We start from the raw sequence: 23,877 nt of genomic DNA, 5'->3' as shown, positions 1-23,877 counted from the left end.
AGAGAGAGAGAGAGAGAGAGAGAGAGAGAGAGAGAGAGAGAGAGGGAGAGAGAGAGAGAGACAGAGAGAGACAGAGAGAGAGACAGAGAGAGAGACAGAGAGAGAGAGAGAGAGAGAGAGAGAGAGAGAGAGAGAGAGAGAGAGAGAGAAGAGAGAGAGAGAGAGAGAGAGAGAGACACACGACAGGTTTGAAAGTGAACCCTTCATCTAAGGTGACTGATTCTGTTGCAGGCTACCAATTCAGTTATCTCAGAAAATCTCTCACTCAAGTTGAACTGACAAAAACAAGTACAACCTGAAAGTAAATGTTAGGTACTACTTGGCTGACAGATATGCTACATTGCATAAGAGAAACACATAGGCTTATTTTTCTATTCACCAACTCGAAGTGATCACATGAAATTTCACTTAGCGTGATGAGGAAGGAAGAGCAATGTATTGGAAGAACTCTGCTTCCTTGTTTCCACTCGAGTCACTTAGAAATATCTCTTATTTGTTTTTCCATCATCAATATGGCCAATGGCCAATGCAAACCTCCTGCCCGCCTGCCGTCTGCCCTGAGTGAGGACACATGGCGTTGCAGTGTATTTTTAGCATCTAGCGATAGAGTGACCTGCCAGACATCAGAGGACCAATTATCCACCTACTACACCTTATGTTACATGAAACCCTAGAATGGGCAAAGGAGAGGTACACATGGAGCGGAGCCACACAGGCCCTTCAGGCACTGATGATGTCAGTGTTGGAGGCTGAAAGAGGACACTGAGGTGGAGTGTGTGACACAGCCCGGGCAGAAGGCCAGACATGCAGGTGTCGCAAATGATCCCACTTGGAATTCAAGTGTTAATAAAGAATCAGTTCTAAGAAATCCTATTACTTTACTTTACTTTACTTGAACCTGTTCTGCTAAATAAAGAAAGCATGAAGAAGATGTTTGTGGTAATGTTTGTTTTCAGTTGGATTAGTGTTTTTCAAAAGTGCATGGAAAGACTGAAGCATCTCAAGTGTGTCTGGGACGTCATCATTAGATCAAATTGATGATGTCGTTGCTTCCACCATTTTTAGAAGAGCTAAATATCTCTACACTAATGTTTTATTATTTTATGATCATATTATAAACCTTGCAGATTGTTTCTTTCTGTGGAAATGCTGAGGGGTATAGGCACAACCCACATTTCCACTGATTTGTGTCTTTATTAAAAGTGACTGTTTGGTGATTCATACTTTCCACATACTGTATGGGGCAATTGGCGGACAGTGATTTCTTTGTCTGTGAGTAATTGTTTTGCTACATGGTGTGTAACACAATCTTAAATCTCTACTGTATGTTTAGCTACATCACACATGATGTACGTCGCTTTGGATTAAAGCGTCTGCTAAATGGCTTATATTATTATTAATAATATATTTCATCACACAGAGAGTTGACAACTTGGCTTCAAGGATAATCATCTGGCAGTTTAGATATAAGCGTTATTGAAAGGTAAGGCCATTTCCTCTCTCTTTAGTGGGTAGTTTAGGTTTCGAATCGATCAGATATACAGTGAAATGATACAATGACTATGAGGTTAAAGTGCGGGTTCACTGTATTTCCATTGACTGTATAGTGAAAGGGAGACATCTGAATCACCTTGCTGAATGCACCTGTCTAGAGGAACATGTTGTCCCTGAGGCAGGGCATTGTATGTGATGCTGACACATAGTCACCTTAGTCTATCCTATTTACTAATAAAACATCCTTATGTGAGGAAAACCTTATTCGCTTAAGTGCACCCAGAATTACAGAGATGCGGGCAGAAGAAAAAAAACTGTACGCACATTGTCTGTGTGAGAGACAGGGTGGGAGAGAGAGAATCAGAGAGAGAGAGAAAGGAGACAGAGACATGAGGGAGATGTAGGCTGGTATAGCCTGGCCCTGCAGGCTGGTATAGCCTGGCCCTGCAGGCTGGTATAGCCTGTCCCTGCAGGCTTGTATAGCCTGGCCCTGCAGGCTGAGATAGCCTGCCTGCCTGTCCCTCCCCCCCTCCCTCCCCTCTCCCCCTCTTCCCTCCTCCCCTCCACCCTGTGCTGAGTAAACAGTGGCTCCCCAGGGAGAAAGCCAGTCATTGATGGCCTGGCAGTCTACTGTACATTGTTACAAGGCCTGAAGATAATCCATAGTGACCTCATCCACAGACGGGAGCCCTACCTGTCCCCGGCTGCCATAGAGGGAGTACAGAGGGAGAGAAAAACACTGGCGAGATGTATTCGATTGCTAGTAAAATGAAGTAAAACAATGATGTTGGGGGGTTTTGACATTGATGGAGTGTCGTATGCCTCTAGTGGCTTAGTCTTTTATTCAATCGTAAAAATAAAGCGTTTGTGTTGTGTTGGGGGAAATGTAGTATTCCTCACTGCAGGTACGGTTTCACAGTTCTGGTGATGAGCATATTGAGGTGATCATACTCTTTCTCTGACATCAGAGGAAAGACGTGCACATTTTCACTAGAGGATTGCATGTGTGGTAATGGCATGCCGTGTTGCCTCAGAAAATCTGTGTCATCTTTATTAGAGAAAGAAGATATTCTGTGGGGGAATTAAAGGACACAAATAAATGAGTGGTAGTTTTACAGAATCGACTGTATCTGAATAATCTCATCGGTGAAGATTACCACCACTTACTGGAATCATAATCAGTCTGTCAGAGGTCACCAAGCTTTTTCTGAGTCAAGATCACTTTCACAGTCAAAAAGCAAGCCAAGATCTACCTCTCCGATTTAAAAAAAAAACCTAACTTAAATTGTAACATTAACCTGATAAAACCAGTTCTATGGGAATGAAGTTTGTGCAGTAGGCTTAATACATTATCACAGCAAATTGGTTCTTCTCAGACCATTTTATATCTGAAAACTCAAGCTTTGATAACAAAATAGATCAGTTGGTGTAGCACTTGTGAAGCACAGCTGAGCATAAATTGAAATAAAAATTTACTGGACTGATGGTACCTGCATCTGATGGTCATTGTGCTTTCAAGATAACTGGGAACTAAAAAGTACATTTAAAAGTGATCTTCAAGTCAGAAAATCGGAGCTCTAGAAAGAGTTTCTGACTTGGAATTCCGAGTTGGATGACCGTTCAAAACTATTTTTCCCAGGCCGATGTCGTTTTTTTGAACTCACTAAAGTCGGAAGTCAGAGATTTCAGAGTTCCCAATAATCTTTTCACAGTTCCCAGTCTCAGCGGAGGGACGGAGAGAGCAGCAGAGGGTCAGCCTCTCATGGTCCCTGCTCTCTCCTTCCTTTCCTCCGGTGAGACTGACCAGAGAGAGGAGACACCGTCTTCCACCTGATGGTGAAACTCGAGTCGCACTGCATCTGCCTCATGCACAAACTCATGTTGTTCCATTGACCAGAGATAGTTAAATATTCCTCAATATTAAAATAGACACGACAAGCTGCTAATAATAATTAGAATGCATGGCTATCGATACACTTGGCGACTCATTCATTGCAGCGCGAGTGGAAGTAGGGAGAAGTGCATCTTATGTTTTGTAATAGTGTTGAATAAAAACAGTGGTGATAGTGTTGAATAAAAACTTCAACATGAACTCACTCATAAAAACGGCAGCTCTTTGCTTTATTCTTTGACTGTCTCTCTCTGGTCATATGGTTTTAAAAGTTATGAAATCTCACGTAGTCTAGTATCAGACTGCAGTGGCCGTGGAAGTTGAATGGGGATTTGAGCTATCTGTTGGCCAGCGCTGTAGGCTCTTTTCTTTTTTTAGCCACAGATCTCCAGGTCTTTTCAGACAAATGAAATGTGCCAAAATGGGAATACTTTGCCTACCCAGTGTGCATGACTTCTGAATCGAGTGCACCTACCGCCAAAGCGCAACATACACAAAAAATAAGAAACGTAAGCCTTTATCATTAGCTTTTCTACAGAAACGTTTGGTGATCGACTAGGAATGCCTTGAAAATCGATCAGTCAATCGCGATCGACCGGTTGGTGACCACTGGTCTATGTTGATCTTACCAAGATATCAAACACTGGCACGAAAAAAAACTGAAAAATGAAATACTATAGCTACCTGTATATGACACCTCAAAAAGACCTAGAAATCTGGCTGGAGTTATATTGCAAGAATGTGCTTTGTGTTTAGTCTGGATTATTCCAAGAACGTCTGCTGCTCTGTCATGATGTAAAGGTAATTGCCAAAATAAAGGAAACACTTGAGAAAAGGAGGGATACAAATTACACTGTATATTGAAAGCAGCTGCTTCCACACAAGTGTGGTTCCTGAGTTACTTAAGCAATTAACATCCCATCATGCTTAGGGTCATGAATAGAAATGTGCAGTTGCCCTTTATTTTGGCTACCATGGCTAGGAGATCTCAGTGACTTTGAAAAGAGGGGTCTCAAAGGAGCATAGGGGGTTTAAAGTGTGTGTGTGTGTGTGTGTGTGTGTGTGTGTGTGTGTGTGTGTGTGTGTGTGTGTGTGTGTGTGTGTGTGTGTGTGTGTGTGTGTGTGTGTGTGTGTGTGTGTGATCAAATCAAATCAAATTGTATTTTTCATATGCACCGAATACAACGGATGTGGACTTTACAGTGAAAAGTTTGCTTATGATGCAGAGTTTAAAAATAGTAATACAAGAGGAATAAAATACACAGGAATGGAGCTACACACAGGGAGTACCAGTACCAGATCACTGTAGAGCTACACACAGGGAGTACCAGTACCAGATCACTGTAGAGCTACACACAGGGAGTACCAGTACCAGATCACTGTAGAGCTACACACAGGGAGTACCAGTACCAGATCACTGTAGAGCTATTCACAGGAGTACCAGTACCAGATCACTGTGGAGCTATACACAGGGAGTACCAGTACCAGATCACTGTGGAGCTATACACAGGGAGTACCAGTACCAGATCACTGTAGAGCTATACACAGGAGTACCAGTACCAGATCACTGTGGAGCTATACACAGGGAGTACCAGTACCAGATCACTGTAGAGCTATACACAGGGAGTACCAGTACCAGATCACTGTGGAGCTATACACAGGGAGTACCAGTACCAGATCACTGTAGAGCTATACACAGGGAGTACCAGTACCAGATCACTGTGGAGCTATACACAGGGAGTACCAGTACCAGATCACTGTGGAGCTATACACAGGGAGTACCAGTACCAGATCACTGTAGAGCTATACACAGGGAGTACCAGTACCAGATCACTGTGGAGCTATACACAGGGAGTACCAGTACCAGATCACTGTAGAGCTATACACAGGAGTACCAGTACCAGATCACTGTGGAGCTATACACAGGGAGTACCAGTACCAGATCACTGTAGAGCTATACACAGGAGTACCAGTACCAGATCACTGTGGAGCTATACACAGGGAGTACCAGTACCAGATCACTGTAGAGCTACACACAGGGAGTACCAGTACCAGATCACTGTAGAGCTATACACAGGGAGTACCAGTACCAGATCACTGTAGAGCTATACACAGGGAGTACCAGTACCAGATCACTGTAGAGCTATACACAGGGAGTACCAGTACCAGATCACTGTGGAGCTATACACAGGGAGTACCAGTACCAGATCACTGTAGAGCTATACACAGGGAGTACCAGTACCAGATCACTGTAGAGCTATACACAGGGAGTACCAGTACCAGATCACTGTAGAGCTATACACAGGGAGTACCAGTACCAGATCACTGTAGAGCTATACACAGGGAGTACCAGTACCAGATCACTGTAGAGCTATTCACAGGGAGTACCAGTACCAGATCACTGTGGAGCTACACACAGGGAGTACCAGTACCAGATCACTGTAGAGCTATACACAGGGAGTACCAGTACCAGATCACTGTAGAGCTACACACAGGGAGTACCAGTACCAGATCACTGTAGAGCTACACACAGGGAGTACCAGTACCAGATCACTGTAGAGCTATACACAGGGAGTACCAGTACCAGATCACTGTAGAGCTATACACAGGGAGTACCAGTACCAGATCACTGTGGAGCTATACACAGGGAGTACCAGTACCAGATCACTGTAGAGCTATACACAGGAGTACCAGTACCAGATCACTGTAGAGCTATACACAGGGAGTACCAGTACCAGATCACTGTGGAGCTATACACAGGGAGTACCAGTACCAGATCACTGTAGAGCTATACACAGGAGTACCAGTACCAGATCACTGTAGAGCTATACACAGGGAGTACCAGTACCAGATCACTGTAGAGCTATACACAGGGAGTACCAGTACCAGATCACTGTAGAGCTATACACAGGGAGTACCAGTACCAGATCACTGTGGAGCTATACACAGGGAGTACCAGTACCAGATCACTGTGGAGCTATACACAGGGAGTACCAGTACCAGATCACTGTGGAGCTATACACAGGGAGTACCAGTACCAGATCACTGTGGAGCTATACACAGGGAGTACCAGTACCAGATCACTGTAGAGCTATACACAGGGAGTACCAGTACCAGATCACTGTGCAGAGGTATGAGGTATTTGAGGTAGATACACTACATGGTATACAAAAGTATACAGTTTTACCGGTGTGCTCTGGTGGCAATAAATTAGTCAAACTAAAAGCTTACCTTGACTTGGAAGAGTTCCCGTGTTGGATAGTCATAGCCAGCTAGCTAACATAGCACCCCTCTGTTTGAGCCAGTTGTTTGAGTAGGCTAAAGTAACTAGCTGCATTTGCTAGCTAAGTGAGTGAAACTGAAAAAAAAAAAGAAATATATTCATCTCCCTCTCTCTTGCTTCTCCTTAATTTTTGAAGAAAATTAATTTGTTAAAAACGGTTAAACTATTGTCTTTCTCTCTCTTTGAGTAAACTACTGCAGTGCTAGCTAGCTGTAACTTTCAGTACTAGAGTCATTCTCTGGCCCTCTGATTGTGTAGACAACATGTCAGTTCATGCTGCAAGAGCTCTGACAGGTTGGAATACATCCTCCAGAAGTTGTCATAATTACTGTTTAAGTCTTTGGAAGGGGGTGAGAACCATGAACCTCCTAGGTTTTGTATTGAAGCCAATGTACCAAGGGGAGGACCAAAGCTAGCTGTTCTCCGTCTACACCATGGAGCTACCCTACAAAGTTCTGTTGAGGCTACTGTAGACCTTCATTGGAAAACAGTGTGTTTTAATCAATTATTTGGTTACATTAATATATTTAGTATAGTTTTATCTAAAAAGGATATATTTTTTAAATGTTTCACTATTTAAAAAAATGATATTGGGATGGTCCTCCCATTCCTCCTCTGAGGAGCCCCTACTGTTCAATGCATACAGTACATGACCAAAAGACACCTGGTCGTCGAACATCTTATTCCAAAATCATGGGCATTAATGTTGGTCCCACCTTTGCTTCTACAACAGCCTCCACTCTTCTGGGAAGGCTTTCCACTAGATGTTGGAATGTTGCTGCGGGGACTGAATGTTCAGCCACAAGAACATTAGGGAGGTCGGGCACTGATGTTGGGCGATTAGGCCTGGCTCACAGTCGGTGTCCCAATTAATCCGAAAGGTGTTCGATGGGGTTGAGGACAGAGCTCTGTGCAGGTCAATCAAGTTCTTCCACATCAATCTCGACAAACCATTTCTGTATGGACCTCGCATTGTGCTTGTGGACATTGTCATGCGAAAACAGGAAAGGGCCTTCCCCAAACGGTTGCCACAAAGTTGGTGGCACAGAATCATCTAGAAAGTCATTGTATGCTGTAGCGTTAAGATTTCTATTCACTGGAACTAAGGGGCCTAGTCTGAACCATGAAAAACATCCCCAGACCATTATTCCTCCTCCACCAAATGTTACAGTTGGCACTATGCATTGGGGCAGGTAGCTTTCTCCTGGCATCCGCCAAACCCAGATTCGTCCGTCGGACGGCCAGATGGCGAAGCGTGATTCATCTCTCCAGAGAATGCGTTTCCACTCCTGCAGAGTCCAATGGCGGCGAGCTTTACACCACTCCAGCTGACACTTGGCATTGCGCATGGTGATCTTAGGCTTGTGTGCAGCTGCCCGGCCATGGATACCCATTTCATGAAGCTCCCGACGAACAGTTATTGTGCTGACGTTGCTTCCAGAGGCAGTTTGGAACTTATGACAGACGGTTATTACATGCTTTAGCACTCGGCGGGCTCATTCTGTGAACTTCTGTACCACTTTTTGGCTGAGCCGTTGTTGAACGTAGACATTTCCACTTCACAATAACAGCACTTATAGTTGACAAACTGACTTGTTGGGTAGGTGGAATCCTATTGACAGTGCCACGTTGAAAGTCACTGAGCTCTTCAGTAAGGCCATGTGCTCGATTTTATACACCTGTCAGCAACCGGTGTGGCTGAAACATCCGAATCCACTCATTTGAAGGGGTGTCCACATACTTTTGTATATATACTATAGTGTAGACATTACAAACACACACATATATATATATATATATATATATATTTACATACAGTACCAGTCAAAAGTTCAGACACACCCATTCATTCAAGGGTTTTTCTTTATTTTTACTATTTTATACATTGTAGAATAATATTGAAGACATCAAAACTATAAAATAACACATGGAATCAGGTAGTTACCAAAAAAGTGTTAAACAAATCAAAATATATTTTGTATTTGATATTCTTAGTAGCCACCCTTTTGCCTTGATGACAGCTTTGCACACTCTTGGCATTCTCTCCACCAGCTTCACCTGGAATGCTTTTTCAACAATCTTGAAGGAGTTCCCACATATGCTGAGCACTTGGTTGGCTGCTTTTCCTTCACTCTGCAGTCCAACTCATCCCAAACCATCTCAATTGGGTTGAGGTCAGGTGATTGTGGAGGCCAGGTCATCTGATGCAGAACTCCATCACTCTCCTTCTTGGTAAAATAGCCCTTACACAGCCTGGAGGTGTGTTGGGTCATTGTCCTGTTGAAAAACAAATGATAGTCCCACTAAGCTCAAACCAGATGAGATGGCGTATCGCTGTAGAATGCTGTGGTAGCCATGCTGGTTAAGTGTGCCTTGAATTCTAAATAAATCACCAACTGTGTCACCAGCACAGCACCCCCACACCATCACACTTCCTCCTCCATGCTTCACGGTGGGAACCACACATGCAGAGATCATCCTTTCACCTACTCACAAAGACACAGAGGTTGGAACCAAAAATCTCAGATTTTGACTCATCAGACCAAAGGACAGATTTCCACCGGTCTAATGTCTATTGCTCGTGTTTCTTGGCCCAAGCAAGTCTCTTCTTCTTATTGGTGTCCTTTAGTAGTGGTTTCTTTGAAGCAATTTGACCATGAAGGCCTGATTTATGTAGTCTCCTCTGAACAGTTGATGTTAAGATGTGTCTGTTACTTGAACTCTGTGAAGCATTTATTTGGGTTGCAATTTCTGAGGCTGTTAACTCTAATGAACATATCCTCTGCAGCAGAGGTAACTCTGGGTCTTCCTTTCCTGTGGCGGTCCTCATGAGAGCCAGTTTCATCACAGCACTTGATGGTTTTTGCGACTGCACTTGAAAATACTTTTAAAGTTCTTGAAATGTTCTGCATTGACTGACCTTCAAGTCTTAAAGTAATGATGGACTGTTGATTCTCTTTGCTTATTTGAGCTGTTCTTGCCATAATATTGAGTTGGTCTTTTAATAAATATTGCTATCTTCAGTATACCTTGTCACAACATAACTGATTGGCTCAAATGCATTAAGAAGGAAAGAAATTCCACAAATGACCTTTTTAAGGCAAACCTGTTAATTGAAATGCATTCCAGGTAACTACCTCATGAAGCTGGTTGAGGGAATGCCAAGAGTGTGCAAAGCTGTCATCAAGGCAAAGGGTGGCTACTTTGAAGAAACTCAAATATAAAACATGTTTGGATTTGTTTCAACACTTTTTTGGTTACTGCATGATTCCTTATGTGTTATTTCATAGTTTTGATGTCTTCATTATTATTCTACAATGTAGAAAATACACACACACATATATATATATATATATATAAACTACAACAACAAAATGAAAGGTGTGACTTCCAGACTTCTATAGGACATGCTCTGCAATAGAACCATGGGCACTGTGACTATAACTAGTTTAAGAAGCAGTGATGGTGAGATGGAGAGGTGTTTCCAAGGGTGTGTTTCTCTGTGTCTCAGAGGAGCAGCTGTCTGAAGAAGCCATTAGAGTGGACCCTTCATAGTCACGCCCTCCTAGAGCAGGGGAGACCCGATCTAATTGGCCAAGCTTTGATGTGATGCACATTCTCTAACCTTCTCAATGCAGCACGTACCACTTAACTTAATACACTTTTCTTTCATCTGCTAAGCCAATTAATTTGTAGCGTGGAATAAAATATCGAAGAGAAAAAAGCTCATTTTGAGACTTTGTGATGGCGGTGTGTTACCATATGATATATTTGAAGCTTTGTGTGAATGTTTATTATGATGCGTAGTTGTTATGGAAAGCTGTTCGTATGACTGATTGTGTCATGAGATCATTGCATATGCTGTAATATTTCATTATTAATACATCGAATAATAACAGAAAGAAAAAGGAGCAATTTCTTGCCATTTTCTACTATAACGGATTCAACATGATGAAAGAGAACTAGCCCCTGAGATTCTGTCATGGCATTCTGAGAATGTACTATTAGACAAGGGGAAAGTTCTGTGACTCATTTCTGCCTTCCTCATTGAAATAATGACTCGGGGTGAGCGCAAAAAAAACGCTTTAGACATCAGAGCATACTTGCCGTGTGTGTGCGGGGGGGGGTACACATGTTTGTGTGTGTGTGTCTGCCTGCCTGCCTGCGTGTTAAAATGTGGAAGTGAAAGTGAGTGTGCGTGTGTTTGTGCGTGTGTGTTTGTGTATCTGCTTATATGTAAATGTGTGTGTGACTCACCACACCTCCACCCCTCATTACTCCCTCTCTCTCCCTATCTCACCTCACCTCCACCCCTCATTACTCCCTCTCTCTCCCCACCTCACCAAACCTCCACCCCCATTACTCCCTCTTACTGTCCCACCTCACTTCACCTCCACCCCTCATTACTCCCTCCGTCTCTCTCCCCACTTCACTTCACCTCCACCCCTCATTACTCCCTCCTTCTCTCTCCCCACCTCACTTCACTTCACCTCCACCCCTCATTACTCCCTCCGTCTCTCTCCCCACCTCATTTCACCTCCACCCCTCATTACTCCCTCCGTCTCTCTCCCCACCTCACCTCACCTCCACCCCTCATTACTCCCTCCGTCTCTCTCCCCACCTCACCTCCACCCCTCATTACTCCCTCTGTCTCTCTCCCCACCTCACCTCACCTCCACCCCTCATTACTCCCTCCGTCTCTCTCCCCACCTCACTTCACCTCCCCCTCATTACTCCCTCTGTCTCTCTCCCCACCTCACCTCCACCCCTCATTACTCCCTCCGTCTCTCTCCCCACCTCACCTCACCTCCACCCCTCATTACTCCCTCCGTCTCTCTCCCCACCTCACCTCCACCCCTCATTACTCCCTCCGTCTCTCTCCCCACCTCACCTCCACCCCTCATTACTCCCTCCCTCTCCCCACCTCACCTCACCTCCACCCCTCATTTCTCCCTCCCCATCTCACCTCACCTCCACCCCTCATTACTCTCTCTCTCCCCACCTCACATCACCTCCACCCCGCATTACTCTCTCTCTCCCCACCTCACCAAACCTCCACCCCCATTACTCCCTCTCTCTCTCTCTCTCCTCTCCTCACCTCACCTCCACCCCTCATTACTCCCTCTCTCTCCCCATCTCACCTCCACCCCCCATTACTCCCCCTCTCCCCACCTTACCTCTACAGCAATGGGAAAAAGTTATTATATTCTCTCAGGCAAGATGTGAAAGGAGTGTGATGAGCATTACTGAAGGAATCATAATGGAATGCTACAGTACATTTCCCCCATGCATTTCTCAATTACACACTAGTCATCTAGGCTAACAGCACTCAGGTACTGCTCTGTTCTGAGTCTGCCTCCTTCAGCAGGACCAGGGGAGCTGGCTGGTTTACTTCAGCAAGCCATTTCCTCAGATGACCTTCACTCTGCAGAGAAAGCAGTGATAAATCCTGCCATGACTCACTGCTGGCTAACGCCTTGACAGGTAGAGTCTGGGCTTGGTTTTTTATGAGCTCTCCCAGTAAAAAGCAAGTCTTTTGGTGTGGAGGAGTAAGGTCATGGAGAGGGAGAGACTATTTTGCTTCCCAAATAGCACCGTATTCATCGGCTCTGGTTGAAAGTAGTGCACTAAATAGGGAATAGGGTACCATGTGGGACATAGCCACAGACTCACCCTTTGACATGATAACTCCTCTATTATGTTCCATCTGATACCAGTCGTGTCCAGGCATGTCGTTCATCAACACTGCCTCATTGTCATGAGTAGTTCACAGTGTGCTTTTCCCCAAACCTCAGTCATCTACAGCAGTGTTTCTTAACTCCAGTCCTCCATTACCCCCAACAGTACACATTTTTGTTGTAGCCCCAGACAAACTCACCTGATTAAACTTGTCAACCTATCATCACGCCCTCAATGAGTTGAAACAGAATTTGTCTGGGATTCCACACAAAAATGTGTGGAGTTGGGTCGTCACTAGTTACCACAAGCACAAAGTCATAAACCCTGCCTATTTCTACAATTGGTCTTCTTAAGATGTGATTTTCAACCTAACCATAACCTTAACCACAATGCTAACCTTATGCCTGTCACGTCTGCTCCCGCTCTTCCCCCCTGGTGCTTGAGGGCGCCAGGCTGCCCTGCATCACGTACTTCTGCCATCTATTACGCACACCTGCCTTCCCTCGTCACGCGCATCAGCAATATTGGACTCACCTGGACTTACTCATCATCTGTTTATTACCTCCCCCATATTTGTCAGTTCCCCTGCTCTCTTCCCCGCTGCAGCATTAATTGTTTTTTGTCTGTATTATTAGTTTGCTGACGCTGTTCCTGTCTCGTTCTTTATTGAATGTTTGACTCCCCGTACCTGCTTCGTCTCTCCAGCGTCAATTCATGTAACAAATGCCTAACCCTAATCTTAAATTAAGACCAAAAAGACTATTTGTTTTCATGAATTTTTACAATATAGCCATTTTTGACTATGTGGCTGTGGAAACTACTGGAAACCCTGGAGTTGGGAACCCCTGGTCTAAATCATCGTGTGTTACTGAAAAAGTACATTTGACAAACAATTTCAAAGTCAGACTCAGTTTTGGGTTGCAGAGAGTTCATGCAGAGCGTTCATATACTCACTTTGGCACACGTTTACAATGAGAGACTAATACATACATGTAGAATTTACTTCTGTTGCTTTAGCCTGGTCTCAATGAAGACCCTCACAGTACTGCACTGTATGCACAGACCTCACACTAAATGAGATTGATAGGCAAGGCCGGGCCGGACACATGTGTATGCTGCAAGTCATGTAGCATGTTATTGAGCACATAGGCCTAGACTGCAGGACTGGCCAATGCCTGGCTGGGCATTTTGCCTTTCGAGGATATTGAAAATGTGTCTATGGAATGGCTGTTCCGCATGGATGGAACTGGGGAGAGCATAGAGGGATCAAAGAGAGGCATAGGTTTTGTGCCCTGAATGCATCCTATGCTCTAATTTTGATTAATTTTGACCCGGTTTAGGTCAAAAATAACACACTAGATAGGGAATAGGGTGCAATTTTAGACACAGCTACAGCCTCCCCTCAGTGAGTCAGAGGTCTTCCCTGTAGTTTTCTATGGCCAGGCTCCACGATCCTTGCACTCACCTGGATATGGACATTCCTTTATCTGCTCTGCTCTCTCTCCCTCCCCCTCCCTCCCTCCCTCTCTCTCTCTCTCTCTCTCTCTCTCTCTCTCTCTCTCTCTCTCTCCCCCAGCCCTCCCTCTCCCTCCCTCCCTCTCACTCTCACTCTCTCTCTCTCCCTCTCCCCCAGCCCTCCCTCTCCCTCCCTCCCTCCCTCTCCCTCTCCCTCTCCCTGCCTCCCTCCCTCTCACTCTCTCTCTCTCTCTCTCTCCCTCTCCCTCTCCCCCAGCCCTCCCTCTCCCTCACTCCCTCTCACTCTCACTCTCCCTCTCCCCCAGCCCTCCCTCTCCTCCCTCCCTCCCTCCCTCCCTCCCTCCCTCCCTCCCTCCCTCCCTCCCTCTCTCTCTCTCTCTCCCTCCCCCAGCCCTCACAGGACATGGTAAAGCTGCCTGCTGGGTTTTCCACCAGACACAGGCTGGAATGTGACCCATTCATCAAATAGAGAGCAAATAAATCACATAGCTACTATCGTTTCATCACAGAGAGCAGGCCCTTATCAGGGTGTGGCGTGTTGAGTTTAGATAGACTGCAGAGTCCAGATCCAAGGCAAATCAGATCTGATGGTCCTATTGTCTGGGAGTGTGCCATGCAGGCTCAAGAGGACAGTAGTAGAGAGTTAGTGTGTTTGTTGGGAGAGAAACGTCTGCTGCTGTGGTACAGATCCAGTTTAAGCACTACTGCATATTTGTTTGTGTTTTTACTACTACTTGTTGTTCCTGGTTGTGCGTGTGTACTGTAGCTTCCTCCCCTGTGAGAATTACGCTGTGAGACAGTTTCTTATTGGATTAGGCTGACTCCTTAGCAGGCAGGCAGGCTACAGCTCTAAAGGGCATTTTTGTCCATGGTGGGCTGGTCTGTGTTTCTTTCTACTCATATTAAAGAGATTATTTGGTACTTTTGAATACTTTTTAGCCAGTAGTTCTGATAGTAGCACTCACGAGCCAAAAGTGTTCCCTGAAAATAACTTACTACATCACATTTGCATTACGTCATTTGCTCTCTCTCTCTCTTTCTCTCTTAAAAAATACTTTTTTAGTCGCCAAAGTAGCGGAGCATCTCTTTAAGAACCGTAATAGGGAGGCTAGAGGCTGAGGCTGAGACTGAGGCCAGTCGTTCAGTCCCAGAGGCCTAGTTTCATGGTGTGAGAAGAATGGATTAGAACAGTTTGTTTCTATTAAAAGCCTATGGAAGAGGGAGCGAGCGATGTCTGACTGTGTGTGGTCCTTTTGATCAGACACTTCAATACAGAGACAGCAGATTAGCAGCAGGCTGTGTACTGTACTGTATGTGTAGGAACCCTATCCCTAGTCTCCACACACCACAGGAGGTTGGTGGCACCTTAATTGGGGAGGACGGGCTCGTGGTAATGGCTGGAGCGGAATCAGTGGAATGGTATCAACTACATCAAACACGTAGTTTCCCTGTGTTTGATTCCATTCCATTTGCTCTGTTCCAGACATTATTATGTGCCGTCCTCCCCTCTGCAGTCTCCACTGCCACACATTGATGATTCATCATACCAATGGTAGTTGTCCAAGAAATGTTTTAACGTTAGATAATGTGCCAGCCACCTGGTATCTAAATAACCTGAAAATGTGGTACAGGACACAGATTTCACAGTCTCTACCATTTTAAACCTGGGGTATTTTAAGTAATGAGAGATCAGGCAAAAAAAACCCTGGTGGGTACATTTTGACATCACTCTTTTTATTCATTCATGTTTTTTCATCTGTGAAGTCTCGGCCATTATAAATCCATTGACAGATTAGACTGCTAAAAATAAGGGGGGACTTAGTGTGCAGCCTAAACCATAAACAAACAAACTGTAGTTTCTCCTCTGCCCTGTCTGCCTGTGTTTTAGGGAGTCATTTGTGGTTCGCCAGAGGTTGACCTCAGTCAGAAAGTGGTGGCGCGCCGCGGGATGAAAAAAGGACAGTTTATGTGTGAGTTAGAACAGTGACTTTCTCGCAGGCAGAGGGGCTGAGGCCAGGCGGGCATGTCCAGTCTGGGTGCTCTGGCTAGCCCACAGACTAGAGCTAAAACGCTTAGGATCATGCTCAGTCAGACACAGCGCATCAATCATTACCTTCCAAGAGCTGTGCTCCCAGGTTGTCACTGGAAAAGTAAATGTCTCTCCTGTCAGCAGACCTCCTCCTGGTCCAACGTGTCATTTCAGCCAGCCTCTGGCCCTCATCTGCAAATAGCAACAGCCTGCGTGTGCTTTTTCTCCCCGAGATCCCTGTATCCAGAAGGAACACTGCATGACCTCCTACATCAGTCAATGTTGTATTTTCTCTGCTCTTGACTTGAAACGTGAGTTGAAAAGGAGAGAGTGATGTTTGGGAAACACAGCAGTCAGGTGTCAGGGCCAGAGTAAGACTCCAGCAAGACATCGACATATGTGAGGGGGGACTTCACTTTGAGGCCCAGTCTATTGTCGTATCTTTTTAATTGAAGAATCTAAAGGGATGGATGGCCATGGAAGGCTGCCCTATAAAACACCCTTCTGGCCCTCTGACTTTCATTCTGACTGACTGACTGCTGGGGAAAATGCTTATTTTTAAGCTGTGATAAACATTAGCACAGTAGGTTTTTCTTCACACCCACTGTCTATCGCCTTGGTTTCATCACACATGAAATAAATAATTTGAACGTGAGTTACATTTATTCCCCTACACTTGGAATGTCCTCCTCATTCACCTCTTTGTGTCGACCTACAACAGGAAATGTGTGGCCAGAAAAAGCACCTATAAAAAATAGAAGTTGGATAGCTTTAGTTGCATGAGGTTGTCATTATGCCTCAGATTCAAATCAACATAGAAAATACTCCAGGCCATGATTCTGCAGCTTTTTCTGCATGATTCTGCCAACTTTTTGGCATGAAAATCAGACAGAGCTCCTGTTCTTTAACAATGGAAGTAGTTGAAAGTGGCGGTGTGTCTGTGAAGTTATAATTACACTAGACCTGAATGAGACTTCTCTCTCATCTGTTCTATTGAGTCATTGAAAAGGCCAGACTGTAATAAAATACTTTCACACTGCCATGGAATGAATAACTAACCCTATCTGGTGGAGCTCTATTAATCTGCACAGTATCTCTACAACACACTATGCTCTGAAATGTATAGAAACCATTATTCATTTGCGTTTATTTCGATATTTGTGGGCTGGATGAACCTCTTGAGATGGGACATCTTGTTTTCGAGGGCGTCTTGAGAAAAATAGTTACATTACAAACAGAATCAATATGAAAAAGGACAAACAACAGCCTGTAGATACGGATCCTTTTGATAGAAACTCTATTGTACTCATTTCAACCAACCATTTTCAACCAGCCTCCACTATAGATATAGTTCTATAATGGTACAATCTATAATGGTTGGCCCTCACAAGACCTTGGCTGCACTCACGTCTCTCTCCACCCCTCCCTCCCGCCTTGGTCTGGTCTGGAGGACTTGTTAAGATTCAGTGTTTTAATCAAGCAGAAATCAATAGCTCCAGAGATATATATTGATCTCTCAGGCCCAAGAGTGTAAGATTGGCCAGTGGCCCTGTAAACATTTGGCCAGTAGCCCTGTAAACAGTGGATCATGTAAACAGTACCTTGGTGGTTTTATACATTTTGTATTGTAGATATGTAGTGATGTAATAATGTTATATGATGTACTGTTTTTTCCTTTGTTTTATATGTAATGTAAGTGCCTTAATGTGTTTGGACTCCAGGAAGAGTAGCTGCTGCCTTGGTGATCCCTAATAAATACAAATACAAATAATTGAAGAAGGTATGAAGGGTAACATATGTCTGAATTAAGGTGAAGTTCAGATTTGAGCACCATTGATACTAGATAGCATTGGTCACATAGCAGCAATATTTGTCCATAATAAGTAACAACAACATGTGGTGGAGGAGACAAAACCACCTACCAAAAAAAATACTTCAACCAGTACTTATCTCAAAGAGCAATGGTGAGTATTGCTCACATACATAACATGTGCATTGCTCACATACATAACATAACATCCACCTCTGGCAGTGATTGAAATGGCATTATTGTAATCACGCTGATCATCACCACAGATACAGTCAGTGTTTCATCCCTCAGAATATTTCCAGTGTGTCTCAAGACTCTCACGTACAACAAGAGTGCATATGCTAATCAGTGGATTTCTCTTCTCAGTTTGAGTCACCTACAGAGTTGTCTTAACCCAAACTAACCACAGTATGTGTCACATCTGTGCTTACTTCAACCATAACCTTTCAGTTCGTGCCCTCTCAATGTATTTCAGACACACATGGGTTGTCTTACGTACACCTCCTATCTCCTTCTCTGACTGATCACGTCTGGGTTGCTCCAACTTGACTGTTCTGTGTCAGCCCCTCATTGACCTTATCATGACTGTCTAAGGCAGTGGTTACCAACCTTTTTCGGTTGCTGTACCACCAGCTGAATGTTGCTCTGCCCGGAGTACCCCTGAAGTACCCTCTCATGTGCATTTTACCAGTAGACCTATGGTCTCATGAGTCACGTACCCCCAGAGGTCCAGGTACCCCTGATTGGGAGCCACTGGTCTAAGGTATGGGGATTCCATAGGAAGTGGTGTTACTAGTCGAGTCACCACTGTAGGAGGCCAAATAAGGAAGATGTTGCATATGAAATAATACATCACTTGACTTGTGTGTACGATGAGTGGTGAGTGGTATAATTTATTATTTGAGGATTTGTTCATGATCTGTATGGCATTCATTTCACAACATTTAATCTAACCTTCTATTCTGCTTGTCTTAGTGTTGCACATGCAGACTCATTATCCCCAGTCACATACATTCACATGTGTTGCAGCCTCACCTCAGCTCCCAGATTAGCTCTCTTACACTCCTGTCAGTGTTTCTGCCAGCAGGTCATCTGACCTGGTATGGGCACTGGCAGACAGTCACTCTGTGTCTGTGTAATGTGAGCAAGGTCCCCTCAGCTTGGCCAGGACCAGGGACACTTCATGTGTTGGTATGTGTGAACGTACTGCAACCCCCTCACCATAGCCAGCCACAGTGCAAGTCATGAACTGACAGCGTGTGCAGGCAGACAGTGTATCCCTAGACAACCTTATTGACACACTGCATGACATCCATTTATGTGACCTGTCCAATTACCTTATAGCATAGTAGAGGGAGTGAGGCTATGTGTGAGACAGTTATATGGAAACTCTAGACAGATTATCCAGTCCAGTCTGCTGTAGTTGTCTATGGTGGATCTGTCATTCTTTATCATTCAATTGGCATTAGTATATTAGTATAACCATGTTTCCTTTATTCATCTTCTTGTCAATTTGATTTTAAGGAACACATTTTGCAGCTGTTGAGTTTAAAGAGGAAATACTGCAGGGTGTCAATGTAAAAAAAGGAATAGCTGACCCTCCCATTCACATTTCAAAACTGAAACTGTGGTTCAAAAGCAATAACTAAAGTCTTCATTAATGAATCTGTATATAAAAACATGATGAATGAGTGATAGCCTTCACATTTTGGAGAATGGACAATCCGTACAGTATGGCTCTCTTACTTTCAAGTGTATAATCTTGCTTCTTGTAAGAACTGGGGTTAATGGGGCATAACATGACAACTGTAAATAACCATAGAAACAGGAAGGATTGTCATGTGAATTTTTTTCACCATGGTGGAGCTTTTGTCTGTGTCTCAAATGTTACCCTATTCCCTATGTAATGTATAACATAGGGCTCTGGTCAAAAGTAGTGCACTACATGGGGAATAGGGTGCCATTTGAGATGCAATCTTTGTCTTCAGCTCTGATTTCTCAGAGAAACGTATTATTTATTTATGCTCAACGTAGATGAATTACAATCAGTCATCACCCTGAATGAAGCCTTTCATCTCTGCCTTATGGTTTAGCTTGGTAGCGTCTCTTTCTGATCTCTGCTGGGGATCTTGAACATGTCTGTGCTTTCTAGTTCACACATCCATGCACACGCTACAACTGAGAGAGAGCACTTGTATCTATTCTTATAACGCTAGATAGCTAGATATCACACCTTCAAGGGTGCTGTGGTGTGTGTGAAAAGCTGCTTTTTCACTTCTATATCAACGGATGAATGCCCTCCAACACACTCACACATACATGTTCACACTACACACACTGAACGACACCCTCAGCCTTTGAAGGCTTCTCGTGGGTGGTTCTGTGTGTCACCTCCTTCCTGTGAGAAGAGTTTCCATTTGCAGGGTTGTTGTTGTTGGTGTTTTTTCCATTAGTAGGTGAAGTTTTATTTAATTGCCAAATATCTCATCAACATTTTCATATTATATATATGTTTGGTCTCTGGTGGATTTTTTTGGTGTTTTGTGTAAATCCCTCCACCGGGCTCCTCTCCAACACTACCCATAACCCCTAGTACCCCCCCATCTTCCAGCCAGACAGACCCTTCCATTGGGTCCCGTTCATTAATAATTCAGGTAATAATCCCACCTCGGACACACTCCTCCCAGCAGCCCCATGGTCTGCCAATCACCAGGCTTAATTAGCACATGCGCCCAGCCGCCCATTCACCAATCACCACACAGCTCTGGTTCTAGTGGCAACGCTCAAATTCCTTGTGGTAACCAGATTCATCTGAAATACCCCCAACTACTGTATCTCCCTTTTGGCATTTTTTTTCAGACCAAGCTGATGTGATGGTGTGGGTGGTTTGCTTGTTTCAGACAAAGCTGATGTGATGGTGTGGGTGTTTTGCTTATTTCAGACCAAGCTGATATGATGGTGTGGGTGGTTTGCTTGTTTCAGACCAAGCTGATGTGATGGTGTGGGTGGTTTGCTTGTTTCAGGCAATGTGATGTGATGGTGAGGGTGTTTTGCTTGTTTCAGACCAAGCTGATGTGATGGTGAGTGTGTTTTGCTTGTTTCAGGCCAAGCTGATGTGATGGTGAGGGTGTTTTGCTTGTTCATGTAATGTGATGTGATGGTGAGGGTGTTTTGCTTGTTTCAGGTAATGTGATGTGATGGTGAGTGGTGTTTTGCTTGTTTCAGGTAATGTGATGTGATGGTGAGGGTGTTTTGCTTGTTCATGTAATGTGATGTGATGGTGTGGGTGTTTTGCTTGTTTCAGGCCAAGCTGATGTGATGGTGAGGGTGTTTTGCTTGTTTCAGGTAATGTGATGTGAGGGTGTTTTGCTTGTTTCAGGCAATGTAATGGTGAGGGTGTTTTGCTTGTTTCAGGTCAAGCTGGTGTGATGGTGTGGATGTTTGCATGTTTCAGGCCAAGCTGATGTGATGGTGAGGGTGTTTTGCTTGTTTCAGGCCAAGCTGATGTGATGGTGAGGGTGTTTTGCTTGTTCAATGTAATGTGATGTTTGGTGAGGGTGTTTTGTTTGCATGTTTCAGGCCAAGCTGATGTGATGGTGAGGGTGTTTTGCTTGTTCATGTGATGTGATGGGAGGGTGTTTTTTGTTCATGTAATGTGATTGTTTCAGATCAAGCTGATGTGGTGGTGAGGGTGTTTTGCTTGTACATGTAATGTGATGTGATGGTGAGTGGTGTTTTGCTTGTTTCAGGCCAAGCTGGTGTGATGGTGAGGGTGTTTTGCTTGTTTCAGATCAAGCTGATGTGATGGTGAGGGTGTTTTGCTTGTACATGTAATGTGATGTGATGGTGAGTGGTGTTTTGCTTGTTCATGTAATGTGATGGTGAGTGGTGTTTTTCTTGTTTCAGGTAATGTGATGTGATGGTGAGGGTGTTTTTCTTGTTTCAGACCAAGCTGATGTGATGGTGAGGGTGTTTTGCTTATTCATGTAATGTGATGTGATGGTGAGGGCGTTTTGCTTGTTTCAGGTAATGTGATGTGATGGTGAGGGTGAGGGTGTTTTGCTTGTTTCAGGCCAAGCTGATGTGATGGTGTGGGTGTTTTGCTTGTTTCAGGCAATGTGATGTGAAGAAGTGGGTGTTTTGCTCACGTCAGAGTTTTTCTGTGGTTGATTTGGCCCAGGTGCCTGTGGTTGTTGAGCTTCTGCAGAAAGGGTTCTGTAATAATTGAACTGATCTCAGGAGGAGGAAGGGCTTTTAAACATCGATACAAGGGAGACGTGAGAGGAATTTGCTTGAGGTGCAGAAGTTAAGGTTAGTAGTTTGTGATACTCTCCAAGATTAGACACACAAAAGAATGTACTCTGCACTTATTACATTTTTACCATGTAAATAACATCAAGTTGCTAGGTAAAATTCCGGTATCTGGATGTAGGGGATTACCGTATTCTTCTTGAAGACAGCCCTTGCCTCATCTACCATCAAAATATATTTTTTGTTTTAAATTTCCAGCTCAGAAATAAGCAGTTAACAATAATAATAATAATGTATTACATTTCTATAGCGCTTTTCATGACAATCTCAAAGCTCTAAGGTCTCTACTCTGTTTCTCTAGACTCTATAGTGTGATCACAGTGTCAATTTGATAGTTGACACAGAATATGATGCAACTGGGAACATTATTTACATTTGTGTCCATGCGGACCAGATAGCCCAGGTCCACAGGTAACTCAGTGTTTCTATCACGTCACAAGTATGTTACCATATAAGACAGTGTTATGACTCATCCTACTTTCTGACCTACAATGTGGGAAGTCATGATTCATGCAAGCTGCAGCTTAAGCAGAAAGAGGCCTAAAATACTGTGGTATGCCGTCACACACACACTCACACACACGCATAGTGATACACACACAAACACATCATACACACACTCACATATGCACAGATGTACTCAGTACTCAGCAACAGATAGCGAGACAATAAAGTTACCCGAGTGAGAAGGAGAGTTACAGAATGACTGGCCCAGTTGAGAAATCCATCTGAGGTAATACGAGCACGTTTGTCTATATTGTGTTTCCAGGCATGAGCTGCATAAGGTGCATTTCTGTCAGGAAGTGGTTTTCTGTGTTGTTATTTGTTGGCAAGCCACATAGTTGTTGTCTCAGCACTGTCGTAAAGTAGATTCTGCGATTAAAGCAATTTAAAGCTGAAAGATCGATCCAACCTCATTACATCTTGGTCTAAATGAGAGACTGCTTCAAAACATCTTGTTAGTTGTTACTGGTTGCGTTGACACACTCATTTGACTAAAGCCCTGTGCGATGGAATTAATGAGCTCTGATTTGATTCTCCATCATCATTAGAATGAATTTGATACTCTCAAGGAGAGTCATTTTTCTCTGTAGGTAACACCATTAATTATAATCCACATAATAATTTAAATTTCCTGTTGCTGCACGATTATTTTCCTGCTGTAGCAAACTGGCTCAAATTAAGATCCTACATCTGCATACAGTACGATGTATGCTTCATTACAATCAGCAGTTAGTGATGATGGATGAGTGAGGTCTCTGTGATGTGGAGCATATGGAATAACTACTCTGCTAGATACATGTGTAAGGAGCACAACAGCCTGCATGACCTCATGTTTCACAGCAATACGTCAGCATTTTAACCTACTTTAATCTGGCTAACCGTTGCCATTGATAATTTAAACAGACTATACTATTGTACTTTTCACTAATTGTTTTCTCTTAGATGGTGAATCCCTATGGTGTTCTTAGTATTGATTCACATGCTGAAGGTTATAGCCCTCTGCCTGCCTCTATAAGACATGAACTACCTTAGTTGTTAACAAGTTGAATTGTACAGATCTCTTAATGGTGTTACTAAACAAGTCCCCCAGTGCTACGGCAGTGTGCAAAATCAGATGAGATCTCCTCCTCTCTCTCCTCCTTCCCTCTCTCTTCTTTCTTCCCTCCTTCCCAACCACCAGAAACAGAGCGGGTCCCATTCCTCTTTGGTCAGCAGGCAAGTGCTCTAGTGTTGGCTCTGCAATAGTGATGGGCATTCCGAGTCTTTTCAGTGAGCTGGCTTATTTGGCTTCAAAATTACCTCAAGCTGCAATATGTAACTTTTTGAGCGAACTGACCAAATTCACATAGAAATGTAAGTTATAGATCTGTCATTCTCATTGAAAGCAGGTCTAAGAAATG

At 43.9% G+C, this 23,877-nt stretch overlaps 1 protein-coding gene across 2 annotated transcripts in view; it reads left to right on the top strand.

The window, feature by feature from the left end:
- LOC112250046 (transcription regulator protein BACH2) overlaps nucleotides 1-23,877 on the top strand; it is a 100,966-nt gene that overhangs the window by 31,009 nt on the left and 46,080 nt on the right. Inside the window, exon 1 of one of the 2 annotated variants that reach the window (XM_024419878.2) lies at nucleotides 21,443-21,973. The exons of the other annotated variant lie outside the window; for it this stretch is intronic. The gene's annotated coding sequence lies outside the window, so the exon portion shown is untranslated. Of the gene's footprint in view, nucleotides 1-21,442; nucleotides 21,974-23,877 lie in introns of those variants that run through there. 2 annotated transcript variants of the gene reach the window in all.

Source organism: Oncorhynchus tshawytscha, linkage group LG05, assembly GCF_018296145.1.
Source record: "Oncorhynchus tshawytscha isolate Ot180627B linkage group LG05, Otsh_v2.0, whole genome shotgun sequence".
NCBI classification, from domain to species: domain Eukaryota; kingdom Metazoa; phylum Chordata; class Actinopteri; order Salmoniformes; family Salmonidae; genus Oncorhynchus; species Oncorhynchus tshawytscha.
The sequence above is the reverse complement of the archived record's forward strand: the minus strand, read 5'-3'. Positions and strand labels throughout refer to the sequence as shown.